The sequence below is a fragment of the Sciurus carolinensis genome, chromosome 12 (assembly GCF_902686445.1).
Source record: "Sciurus carolinensis chromosome 12, mSciCar1.2, whole genome shotgun sequence".
NCBI classification, from domain to species: domain Eukaryota; kingdom Metazoa; phylum Chordata; class Mammalia; order Rodentia; family Sciuridae; genus Sciurus; species Sciurus carolinensis.
The window spans coordinates 103,161,825-103,173,694 of record NC_062224.1 but is presented as its reverse complement, the minus strand read 5'-3'; the positions used below and the strand labels follow the sequence as shown (position 1 = coordinate 103,173,694).

The following is an 11,870-nucleotide window of genomic DNA, read 5'->3' as shown; positions in this document are numbered from 1 at the left end:
GACGTCAGCAAGGAGCTCCACCCTGAAGAACAGGAAAAGATGGCAGGGAGCACATGCAGGTACCACCGTGTGGTGAGAGACTTGCAGGGAGGGCTGGCTGTGCACTGGGCAGGTGGAGGCACGAACCTGTGCAATGCAAGTGAGCAGCACGAATTGTTTTCGAGTATCCCTCAATGTTTTTATTGGTGCATTATAGTTGTTCATAAAGGTAGGATTTGTTGTTACATATTCATCTGTGCACACAATATAACAATGGAATTTGGCCAACACCATTCTCTAGTATTTCCCCCCTCCCTCCCCGCCTCCCTCCCCTGGTCCCTTTCTTCAACTCTACTGATTGCTCTTCCATCTTCATGGACCCCCCCACTCATCACCTTTTTTTCTTTTCTCCTCTCTATCTTCCACATATGAAAAAAAACATGCAACCTTTGATCTTCTGAGTCTGGTTTAGTTCACTTAACATAATGGCCTCAAATTTCATCCATTTTCTTGAAAATGAATAATTTCATTTTTATTTATGGATGAACAAAACTGTGTGTGTGTGTGTGTGTGTGTGTGTGTGTGTGTGTGTGTTGCCACAGTAAGATGACTTTAGGGTAAATACCAAGGAGTTATATATCTGGGTCATATGGTGGTTCCATTCCTAGTATTTTGAGAAACCTCCATACTGATTTTCAAGCAGTTGTACTAATTTACAATCCCAACAACCGTGTAAAGAGTTCCTTTTTCTCCATATACTCTCCAGCATTTATTATTTTTTTGTATTATTGGCTACCGTTCTGAGACCAGAATGAGATGAAATCTCAGTGTAGTTTTGATTTGCATTTCCCTAATTGCTAATGATGTTAGTAGCACTAATTAACATCTATTCCCATCAGTGCTAGTGTATATATAGAACCTAAGGTCACACAGGTTCTACATACATAAAACTTGTGGGAAGATACACGCATCCATATTCTGGTCACAGGATTAAGGAAAGCGATGCCTAAACAGGTAATAATAGAATGAAGGTCTGGTAGGTAGATAAGTAACAAAAAGAGGGTTGGGGGAACTAAGGGATGGTGAGAGGGAGTTCAGCCAGGTTTCTCCTTCCCGCAGAAGTAGAGGAGCTTGAGGAAAGCTCTGGGTGAAGGATCGGATCTGATGGAATCAAAGGAATCAGCCCTGAGACTGGAGACAGGCTGACATCAAGTCACTGGACAGAAACATCCAGAGCCAGATACGAAAAAAGAGACATCTGCTGAACTGAACACAATGAATTCTACCACGTGCACATGGTTAAACAGAATTCAAACAAGAAGCATTTCAGATAGTTCTCTGCCTCTATCCCCTTTCCCGGAAAAACAGCTGATGACAGCAGGCACTTACCAGTTTGGGCCCAGGTGGTTGGTAAAATAACTCAGTACTTCCCTACAGGTGGGTTAAGACCCACTGTTTCAAACCCTGGAGTGCAGCCCCTAGGGCTTCCACCCATCATTAAAGGGTCTAAACATGGGCATTACAGGACCTCTAGGATCCTAAGGGCCAGTTAACCAATGCTGGACCAGTTGGTGTGTATATATATATATATATATATATATATATATATATATATAAATTTAGTTGTAGATGGACACAATACCTTTATTTTATTTACTTTTATCTGGTGCTGAGGATTGAACCCAGTGTCTCACACATGCTAGGCAAGCGCTCTACCACTGAGCTACACTCTCAGCCCTGTTATTAATATATTAGTGCATAGCCAGGTGTATTCCTATATATATCCCCCCCTTTTTTTTCTTTTAATACACATGGAGGAAATGAATAAATGTTATTCTGCATCTTGCTTTTTTATACCTACTTGGCCCAACTTCCAATGCCTAACTAAATACAGATTGCGTGTTTCTCTTGAAGATTACATAATTTAGGCTATAGCTAAGACAACTAAGCCGAGAACTGGAGCTCAGGAAGGAAGCGTGAGATTTTAGCACAGCTTCTGCAAGCATTCCATTAGGCCCAGATTGAACGTGGCCGAAGGAGGCCGTGAAATACTCTGAACACTGGAATCTGAGTGTGCACGCCAGGATGACCAAGTCCTAAAGGTTTACGCAGAAGAAATAAGAGGAACGAGATCAACAAAATCTCCTCGAATTCTCAGGAAGGACCTAAGTCTCCCAGATCCTGGACAATTAGCTCTCAAATTCAATTGTTAGCCAGCATCAAGTCAGCCTTGGGTGGAAGCAAATTAAATTTCAAATTTCACTTACCTCACCAGATTCTTTCCAGTGAATTTTTCCTCCATTCAAAACATACATAACATAAAATGAAGTTCTTCATTTAAGAGCTAGAGTACATTTCTTGGGCTGGGGTTGTGGCTCAGTGGTAGAGTGCTTGCCTAGCACCACCTAAAAATGAAATAAAGGTACTGTGTCCACCTACAACTAAAAACTAAAATGTCCCATTTCACCTCAATTTGCTGAAGATGGTAGAGAGCTTTGTTCATGAAAAAGAATATACTTACAAACTAAAGTTGAACAAGTTTTTAAAGCATCCTCTACATAGCAAAAAGTCAAGGCTGGCTGGGCTGACTAGGCACAGTGGTGCAGGTCTGTGAGTCCAGCAATTCATGAGACTGAATCAGGAGAATTGCAAGTTCAAGTTTAGCCTGAAAAATTTAGTGAGACCCCTGTCTCAAAATAAAAAATAGGCGGGCTGGCACACCTGTAATTTCAGCAGCTCAGGAGGCTGAGGCCAGATGATTACAAGTTCAAAGTCAGCCTCAGCAACTTAGCGAGGCCCTCAGCAACTTAGATCTGTATCAAAAGAAGAAATAAAAAGGGCTGGGGAAGTGGCTCAGTAGTTAAGCATCCCTGGGTTCAATCCCTGGTACAAAAAAATAATAACAAAATATAAAAAGGTGGTGGATGTAGCTCTGGGGAAAAGAACTCCTAGGTTCTGTCCCCAGCTCATAAATAAATAAATAAGCAGCCAAGTTATAGTCACCTTTATCTTCAAAACTCAGAGAAGAGGGGGGTAACTTAATTGGCTCATAATTTTTTTGTTTTCATGTGTCCTTTTTTTTTTTTTTTCCTGTACTGGGGATTGAACCCAGGCCTTGAGCATGCTAGGCATCCCCAGTCCTTCTTTATTTTAATATTAATGAGAAAAAAGATAAATTGAAGAATGTGACAAATTGAAGATGTAAACTACATATATTATTTTGGAGGAGGAAGGCAGAGAATGGCAACAGGAAATATCATCTATTTGTTATTGATTGCTGATAGTCCCAGAAACTTCCAGTCTGGAAGATATTCACCAAGGAAAAAGCAATTTCTGCTGATCGACTGCCACCTAGTGGTGAATTTTTAACAGCGCATTTGTTATGGGAGAGCTTGAGTTTGGGGATACTTTTAGAAGGCAAGCTTATCTAGTTCTTTGAGATTTGTAGGAAACCTTTACAGTGTTGTCACAAGTACAATACAGCTCACTTGTGCTTCCCAAGTGCCAGTGTCCTTGCAGCCAATAGCTGATAAAGGCTGAACATCCTTCAAAAGGAAGATTTGCTTCTGTGATGATCTGAATATTGTCAAGCTCTGCCAAGCAAAATTAATATTGACTTTCTCTTCTCTTTACAACCGATGGTACCCTCATAGTTCCCTGTACTCACAGTCAAACCGGACCTGCATTTTCAGTTTTTCTCTTCTCTTCAGAGGTGACCAAAAAATGTATGTGGCCCCTTGGCCGCAAATATCGAGGGTCGCAATTCAGGAAGCATGGGTCGCAAAGTCAGCAAGGAGGCAATGTTCCCCAGATTTAATTCTTTCCAGGAATCAGTCCTTGCTCTCAAAGAGGCATTACAGTCTTCTGTGTCCTTGCATATTCCCTAGCTCCCCACTCGGTACAACAGTTACAACACCATCTCTCTGGGCCACCACGGTTCCTACTGTAGCATTAACACCAATCAACAGGGAGGCCCGCTCCTCTGGGGGCACTGCAGTCTACATTCAGGTCACAGGCTGACACCGCCCTAGGTCACCCTCAGACTTTTTATTTTCCATACTAATTCTACCATTTGTAGAGTGTAAGCACTAAGGGCGTCACATGGAACAGAACAGAAAAACCAAACACACTAATACGTTGTGATCGGAAGGGAAAGCACCGGGTGCGGGGGTAGACCCGAACCGGGAGGATCTGAACACAGGACCCTCTCAGGAAGGTTGCATTTGAACCAGGATCTGAAGAAGGAGAATCCGGGAGACAAAGAGCATCCTGGGCACGGGGAAAAGCCCTGATCTTGAAAAGGACTTCAGGTCTCTGAGAAACTGAATAGGGACCCAAATACTGTCTACTAACTCCAAAGGAAAAGGACATCAGAAAATGGCAGGGGTTTAAAACCTGCAGTCACAATCGTCATAAAAGTCATAATAACCAAAAAATAGAAACGACTCAAATGTCCATCGCCTGAAGAATGGGTAAATACAATGTGGTCTATCCAAACAGTGGGGTATTATTTGGCCACAAAAAGGAATGAAGTACTGTTTCCTGCTGTGATATATATGGACAAACCTTGAAAACATTATGCTACATGAGAAAAGCCAGTCAGACATGGTGTATGGTCCCAGTGGTTTGAAATTTCCAGAATAAGCAAATCTATACCAGCAGAAAGATTAGAGGTTGCTTAGGGCTGGGGGTCGGCAGGGGGCCTGGAAAAGGGAGAGCTGCTAACTGCTGTGTGGTATTTTGGGAGGAGTGATGAAAATTTCCAAAATCAATTGTGACAATGGTTACATAATTCTGAACATACTGAAGACCACTGGACTATTGTATACTTAAATAGATGAATTGTACAGTACGTAAGTTATATTTCAATTAAGCTGTTATTTAAAAAAAATCTAGAGTCACAGACCCCAGGCTAAGAATTCCATATATGGAAACTCATCTCTTTTGTTCGACTCATTGTTTTCCTTCAAGTTCTTTCTCCTTGGGAAACTGGTGTAAATCTCACAGGGCTAAACCAGAAGACAGGAGAGTACTGCTGCAAGATGCTGCCCTCAAAACTGTCCCTCCACGTGACCCTACAGGGTGCTCTGAAACCAGCTTATGCACAGGACTTCCAACCCCTCAAGAGATGCCTCTTGCCTGGCGCAGTGGTGCACACCTGTAATCCCAGTAGTTTGGGAGGCTGAGACTGAAGGACCACAAGTTCAAAGCCAGCCTCAGCAATTTAGTGAGGCCCTAAGCAACTCAGTGAGACCCTGTCTCTAAATAAAATACAAAAAAGAGCCGGGGATGTGGCTCAGTGTTTAAGTGCTCCTGAGTTCAATGCCCAGTACTGGGACAGGGGGAACGAGGCGGGGCGCACAGTTGGTGCTCATCCTCAGAAGACAGGCCCTGAAGGATAAGGGTTTTTGTCCCTGAGGCCAGCAATCAATTCAACTTCTATTCAGGGCCTGATCCCTTCTCTGAACATAGCGCACCTTTTCCACCAGCCCCACTGATACCCACAAACCAGAACTTCCAGAACTAACTCTCACACCTGTGACCTGGTTACACATTCTGTACCCTGAATAGAAAGGACTTGCTCACCAATGGACAGGGCTTCTGCTGTCTACAACAGAGAGCAACCCTTCAAGACCCAACTTAGGTCTCCTTCCTTCACGCAGGGTCCAGTTTTCAGCTGACTAAATCCATTTCCTCCTTTCTGGTAAGGGCATCCCTACTAGAAAGTAAGGGGAATCTTTTTGGCAGGACCACCTGGGACCAGCCAGAGCAAGAACCTGTGATGAGCTCCACCTGCTGATCAATTGCAGTTCACCAGATCCCCCAAGCTCTTCCCCTAGCTGGTGGGGTTCTTACTTGAATTGTAACAAACAAACTCTGATGTGGAACCCCAATACACTTTGTTCAAACACAGAAAAGTGGAAGGGCGTAAATATCTCCAAATCTCACCTTGGCTGCCTGCAGGTAAACAGGCACTCTGCCCAGCACTGAACATGAAGAAATAGAACACAGTGCTTGCCTGGAGTCCCTTGTGGTAGAGTAGGGGGCAGGAAATACAAGCATGAGAGGTTAAGGACTGATGATGAGATGACACTGGATAACCACAGAGGAAAGGTCACAGAGCCCTTGCCACTTATGAGGAAAGCAGCTGCTCCCTAGTTCTGAGCCCCCTGCTATCTAGCTGTCCCTTCTAAGCCCTGCTGACCTACCCATTGTCTGAGACTTAGGGGGTTGTCACCTGCCCCAGGAAGACTTTTCTCAAACACTCTGCACACACACACACACCTCAGTCCAGATGTGATCCCACTGAGTGTTCTCATAACCTTAGCCCAGGTTTGTCACGACATTTGCCATATTTTTAAGGCTCAATGTCTCCCCCACAATTCACACAAAGGCCCTGAGTTTGTCAGTACACTGAATGGACGCTGTGTGCACCTCTACATGGTTCTGGTGAGATTCTTTCTACCCCAGCCTTTCCTTCCCTCCTCTTTCCTTCCATCTCTCCTTCCACAGAGGTCAGTCCTGCATCTCAGTCTGGAGGATGTCCCTGCTTTGTCCAGCTCCTTTCCCCAGGAAATCTCTTGCCCATCTAATCCCATTTTAGCATCTGCTTCTTAGCAAATTCTAACACCTGACTATAAGGAATTGCTTTATATTATATTTATACAAACAGTAGTTCCTTTATGCATTTAGAATATGGGTTTATTGGTTGACAATGTTAAGCCTAATACCTATACCCTTTAGGTACAGAAGTACTTAATTGTGTGCATATTGAAGTGTGACTTAAAAAAAAAAGTCAGATTGTCCTGTTCAGATGATATTCTTATCGACATTATAAACAGATAAAAAAAAAAAAAAAAAAAAAAAAACTATGCTACATCCTTAGGAGAAGTCATTTCACATAATCAGAGCTTTTTCCCCTCTCTCACTTTCTGCTTTCCTTCCTTCCACAGAATAACATAGAGGAGTGATTAAAAGTGTAAGCTCCTAGGCACTTGGGAGGCTGAGGCAGAAGGATTACAAGTTTGAGGCCAGCCTCAGCAATTTAGTAAGACCCTGTCTCAAAATAAAAAATAAAAAAGGCTGGAGATGTAGCTTAGTAACAAAGTGCCCCAGGGTTCAACTCCCAGTTTCTCAAGAAAAGAAAAAGTATAAACTATTTTGTTGATACTTTGCGAAATCAAATCTCCACTCAACTTTACCCAACTATGCTCTCTGGCATTACCTAAGCTCTTTAAACGTCTCTTTGTGCTCTGAAATGGAATGATGCCTCCTCATCTAAAATATATAAATTTTCTCAAAAGTACCTACTACATGAGATTGCTTTATGAATTAAATGTTAAATAGCTAGAACTGTGCAGGCAGAGTAAGCACCGAATGCGGTACTTAAAATTATTAGCAATTATCTCTGGTGCTGTGTGCGTGGAAAGAACCATCATAATGCATTTAAAAGCACTTTGCAAACTATAAATACTTTTGGAAAATTTATTTTCGCTAAATGAAATAATAAGCATCCATTTGCATCAACAACAAAAAAAAGCTGAGGACCTATTTATGGCTGTTTTCCTCCTGATTTATGAATACAGTGCAAAATATTAGAAAGTAGACTACAGGCTGCCCAAGTGGCACATGCCTGTAATCCAAGCTACCTGGGAGGCTGAGGCAGGTGGACTTGCAACTTAGAAAGACCCTGTCTCAAATTTATTTAAAAAATTAAAGAGTACTTGGGAACAAAATTATGTTATACCCATGTACAAATATACCACAGTAAATCCCATTTGTATATATAATTATGATGCACTGATTAAAATGATAATAGAAGGGAGATTAGTAGGGCAAGTGGATGAGGGGGAGGGAGGAAGGGAAGGAATAGGAAGTGTAAGGAAAGAAGCTAATGAAGGAAATAGAGGGGAGGCAGCTCAACAGTAGAAGGTTTATTTGGGACAAACCTGGAGAGGAGGGCTCAATGGAGACTGGGGTTTTTCCTCCCAGATTACAGCCTGGGGTTAGATTTAGGGGCATGAGGGAGTGGGGTAATTTTTGCAATTAGGCGGTTGCTAGGGGTTGTCAGGAAAGTGTCCTTTTTGGTCACTAACTTGAGTGGTCACTGTCCCATGTGGAACCAGGTGTTTTCAGCATTCAGTCCCAGATGTCAATTTCCTTTCTTTGCATGATGGTGAAGTATTGTCTGGGGTTTAAGGTCAGGCTGCATCAGAGTGACTGTGAAGTGACTCTTTTGCTAAGATCGAGGATATGTTTCAAAACGGGACTGCCTGTGTCAAGTTCTACCTAACTGGAAGATACTGGGGAATGAGGTTCATCAAATTATATTATGTGCATATGCAGATATGACATAATGGATCCCACTAATAGGTATAATTGTGATGGCAAAACCAGACTAGGTTGTGAAATGAAATGACAAAAACATTATGGAAAGAGACCAATGCCTGGGGAAGGGGTCAGTTCCACTCTCTCTGCCTTTCTCGAGGAAGCCTAAATTACCATGGTTCCCTATCTCTTGGATTGTCAATAACTGGCCTGAGTCTGACTACTCCCTCCGGAAATGTAATAGATGCCTGTGAAGAAAGCCGTTTCTTCTTATCTGTTTCTGTGAACATGTTTTGTGTTCGAGACCCTGCACAGGCCTTTAGCCTGCATAGATTAGGAATTTTTTTTTTTTTTTTAAAGAGGAAATAACCCCAATGATAGGACGGGTCTAAGGTGACATTAAATAACCTATAATATTGTGAGAAACTGTCCATCAGGGCTCAGAATTTGGAGTTTTTGTTTTCCTCTGGGTCACAGGCGTAAAATAAAGTTTGGAGTTCTCTCCGAGTGCTGCTTGCTGCTTCTCGACCAGTCTGTCTCCCGCAACATAATTATAACCTACTATTAAAAAAAAAAAAAAAAAAAAAAAAAAGTGCTGAAGCTGTAGCTCAGTGGTTAAGAGCTGTTTAGCAAGGTGGGGTCTTAGGTTCTGTCCCCAGTGGTGATTGCATTCACAAGTACTCTTCCTGACATTTCTGCAAGTAGAGACATTTTATTTAAAAAAAAAAAAAAAGTTTCCCTTTCAAAACTCTTTCAATTGTTCTCCAGACTACACCAGAAAAGCTCCTGCATTAGTAGCTAATCCATTTTTTAAATCCGGTCATCTTTTTTCCCCAGGACAGCCGCTGCCAGGCTGGGGCGGCGGCGGGGACTGAAGAGCCAGGCCCGACAGGCAGTGGGGTTCTGGGCAGGCCGGGTAAACAGCAGCCAGGACCTCGCACCCGAGGCCCGCAACACCGGTTCCTGCAGAAACTGAGTTGGGGAAGGAAAGCTAAGCCCCTGGAGCCCCAGAGGCGTCGGCGGGGGCACGGGCCGGGTGCCGAGGTGCAGGCAGAGGATCGGTGCGCCCCGCGCCCCCCCACCCCGGTCGCAGGTCGGAGGCTTCCCCTCCCGGCGCCCAGCTGGGCGCTGACGGCATTTCAGGACCCGGTTCAGGCCACCCGCGCGGAGGAGGCGACCCAGGCGCCACACCGTCTCGCGGTTTCGCGCCCCCGGGCTGCTGGCCGCGGGCGAGGGCGTGGAACTACAACCCCCAGGCGCCCGGGCGCGGCACGTGGCCCTGCGCCCGCGGCCTTAAAGAGCGCGTCCGGGGCGGCGCGGCTGCAAGACCGGCGGGCGCAGGGCGGCAAGCAGCTCGTGTTCCTGCCCGGGAGCGCGGGGGTCGGCGAGACCTGGCCACCCCCGAGCCCAGGAGGAAGCAGATACGCTGGGGGATGCAGCGGAGGAAGTGTGAATGCGACACCCTCCCGGCCCGGGCAAGTGTCACTCCCCCAGGCTTCTGTAAGGACCGCGTAGTCGGGTCCCCAAGGATCCTTGTCGCCAGATGATCAGTTAGCCATTGCACGGAAGGGATTTTGACGATTATATGTGGTACATGAAAAATTGATTTTATTTCTGTCTTTTGTTTTGTTTTTCCAAGTATCTCTATTTCTTCTTCTCCAAGTATTTTATTTCTCTCGAGTCATCCTTGGGCAAAGCTAGATTCTCTCCCCTTCCTCTTTTTAAAATCTTTTTTTTTTTTTTTTTTTGGAAACTTTGCCTTTCTCTAGAAAATTTTGACTTAAGAAGCTTGAGTTCTTGGCGGCGTTCTTAACTGTGGATACAGGTGTAAGATTTCAACTGCCTACCCCCTCCCCAGTGTTTCAATAATTATATTCTCAATTCACATTAAGCCTTGGCTGGAAGACATTTTTACCATTTGCTCTTGATAAAAAACTGTGAAGAATTTGAAAGGATAACATTCCCAAGTGTATTTTGAAAATATTGATCATCCTGTGTTCAAACTCTTTCTATAGGATTTTAACCCTTCACAGAGCCAGCAAACTTTCTTTCTTTAGTGCATTGCTCTCTGCAAAGATAAAAAGTTTTGAAGCTGTTCCTACACCCACATGGCTTGCAGTGGAGAAGAGGAACCCAAACTACCCGGCTTGTAACTCTGTCAGGGGGTTTTTGTGAAAAGCAAGTGTTGGGGAAAGTTCTGAAGCTTAAGAAATAATTTTCAGCTGGCAGGATCAGGGAGTTCGCTGGCTTTGAAAGTAAGTTTTCAAGGTAGCTAAACTGAGGGAATTGCAGTGGCAGTACCTTGGGGAAAGGCTAGCAGGACAGACCTCAGGAAGCCGGGTCCAGGGGAGCCACAGGGAGCAGTTCATTCATTTGACTGTTTACTGCACTGTAGGGACAGGCCAGGGTGTCGCCCCAGAAATGTCCCCATTACTGGAGGATCAATCTGGCAGCCCCTGTGGGGTGAAGGAGACAGTGGAGGTTAGGACTCCCAAAGCCCCATGTTTTGAACTCGTCAAACTGTATTTAAGTGACAATTAGATTTCTTTCAACCAAAGATGGAACTGCCAATCAAGCTTCTGACCATCCCAAGAATTTTAGTATTACTAAGTAAGAAATAAATGCAGCCCTAAGCAGATCCTGGAAGTCAGTTTAACCTGAACCTACTGGTAGTGCTTGACTTAAGAGACTTTTGATGCTGACTTAAGCTCTCCGCCCTCCTATCACTTGAACCTCGTTGCTCTCCAATGGGCCCCGTGGGCCCAGGGTTATGACCACTGGTCTAGATAAGAGGTAACAAGGGGTAAATCATAAGAAGGGCAGTGAAGGAGAGAAAGAATTGCCAAAGGAAAAGCAAAACTAAAATGCCTTAGTTCCTGAATAGACAGGAGTAGAGAGGCTTGAAGAGGAGACGCCAGCAGAGTGGACGTAACTGGGAAAGATGGTTTGCTGCCATCTTATGCCCATCAGGTAAGACTTCTGGAGGGCACAGAACATGTACTAGCTGTGTGCCTGGCACTGTTGTCAAGCATGTTACAAGAATTAACAGTTAATTTCTCAACTACCCTCTGAAACATATCCCCCTTTACAGAAGGGTAACTAAGCCCAGAGAGGTGATGTAAAAGGTCAAAGGTCACCCAGCTGTTAAGTGGTGGCACCAGGGTGTAGATCCACGAAGTTTCACTCCAATGCTGGCCCTGTAACCCCTCTACTAAAAGGAACAGAGGAGGAAAGTGTTTAGGGGACAAATGGCAGGCCCACTCTGAGAATCTTGAGTTAATAAGCTCGTAGGAGTGCCCGGTGGAGATATACAGCAGGCATGGTGTCTCACTCATGTGATTCTTGATGTTTCTCTAGCGTAGATGGGGCCTCCCAGGTTCAGAGGTCAAATGACCTGCCCATAGTAACAAAGATGGTCATAGGAGGCCCAAGGATTAGAGCCACATCTTGTGATTCCTTGTCTTGTGTTTTCCCTGTGGATCAGGTGATTATGTTTATCTTTATAAACTTCCAACATGATTTAGTCTCAGATTTTAACTAGGAAATGTCAGAGAAGCCTAGTA

The 11,870-nt window shown here is 44.3% G+C and overlaps 1 protein-coding gene across 3 annotated transcripts in view; it reads left to right on the top strand.

The window, feature by feature from the left end:
• Window positions 1–9,640: 9,640 nt before the first annotated feature.
• Npl (N-acetylneuraminate pyruvate lyase) overlaps window positions 9,641–11,870 on the top strand; it is a 39,549-nt gene continuing 37,319 nt past the window's right edge. The window contains exon 1 of one of the 3 annotated variants that reach the window (XM_047521469.1): window positions 9,641–9,782. The gene's annotated coding sequence lies outside the window, so the exon portion shown is untranslated. Of the gene's footprint in view, window positions 9,898–11,870 lie in introns of all 3 variants that reach the window. The other 2 variants (XM_047521467.1, XM_047521468.1) reach the window with 2 other exon arrangements.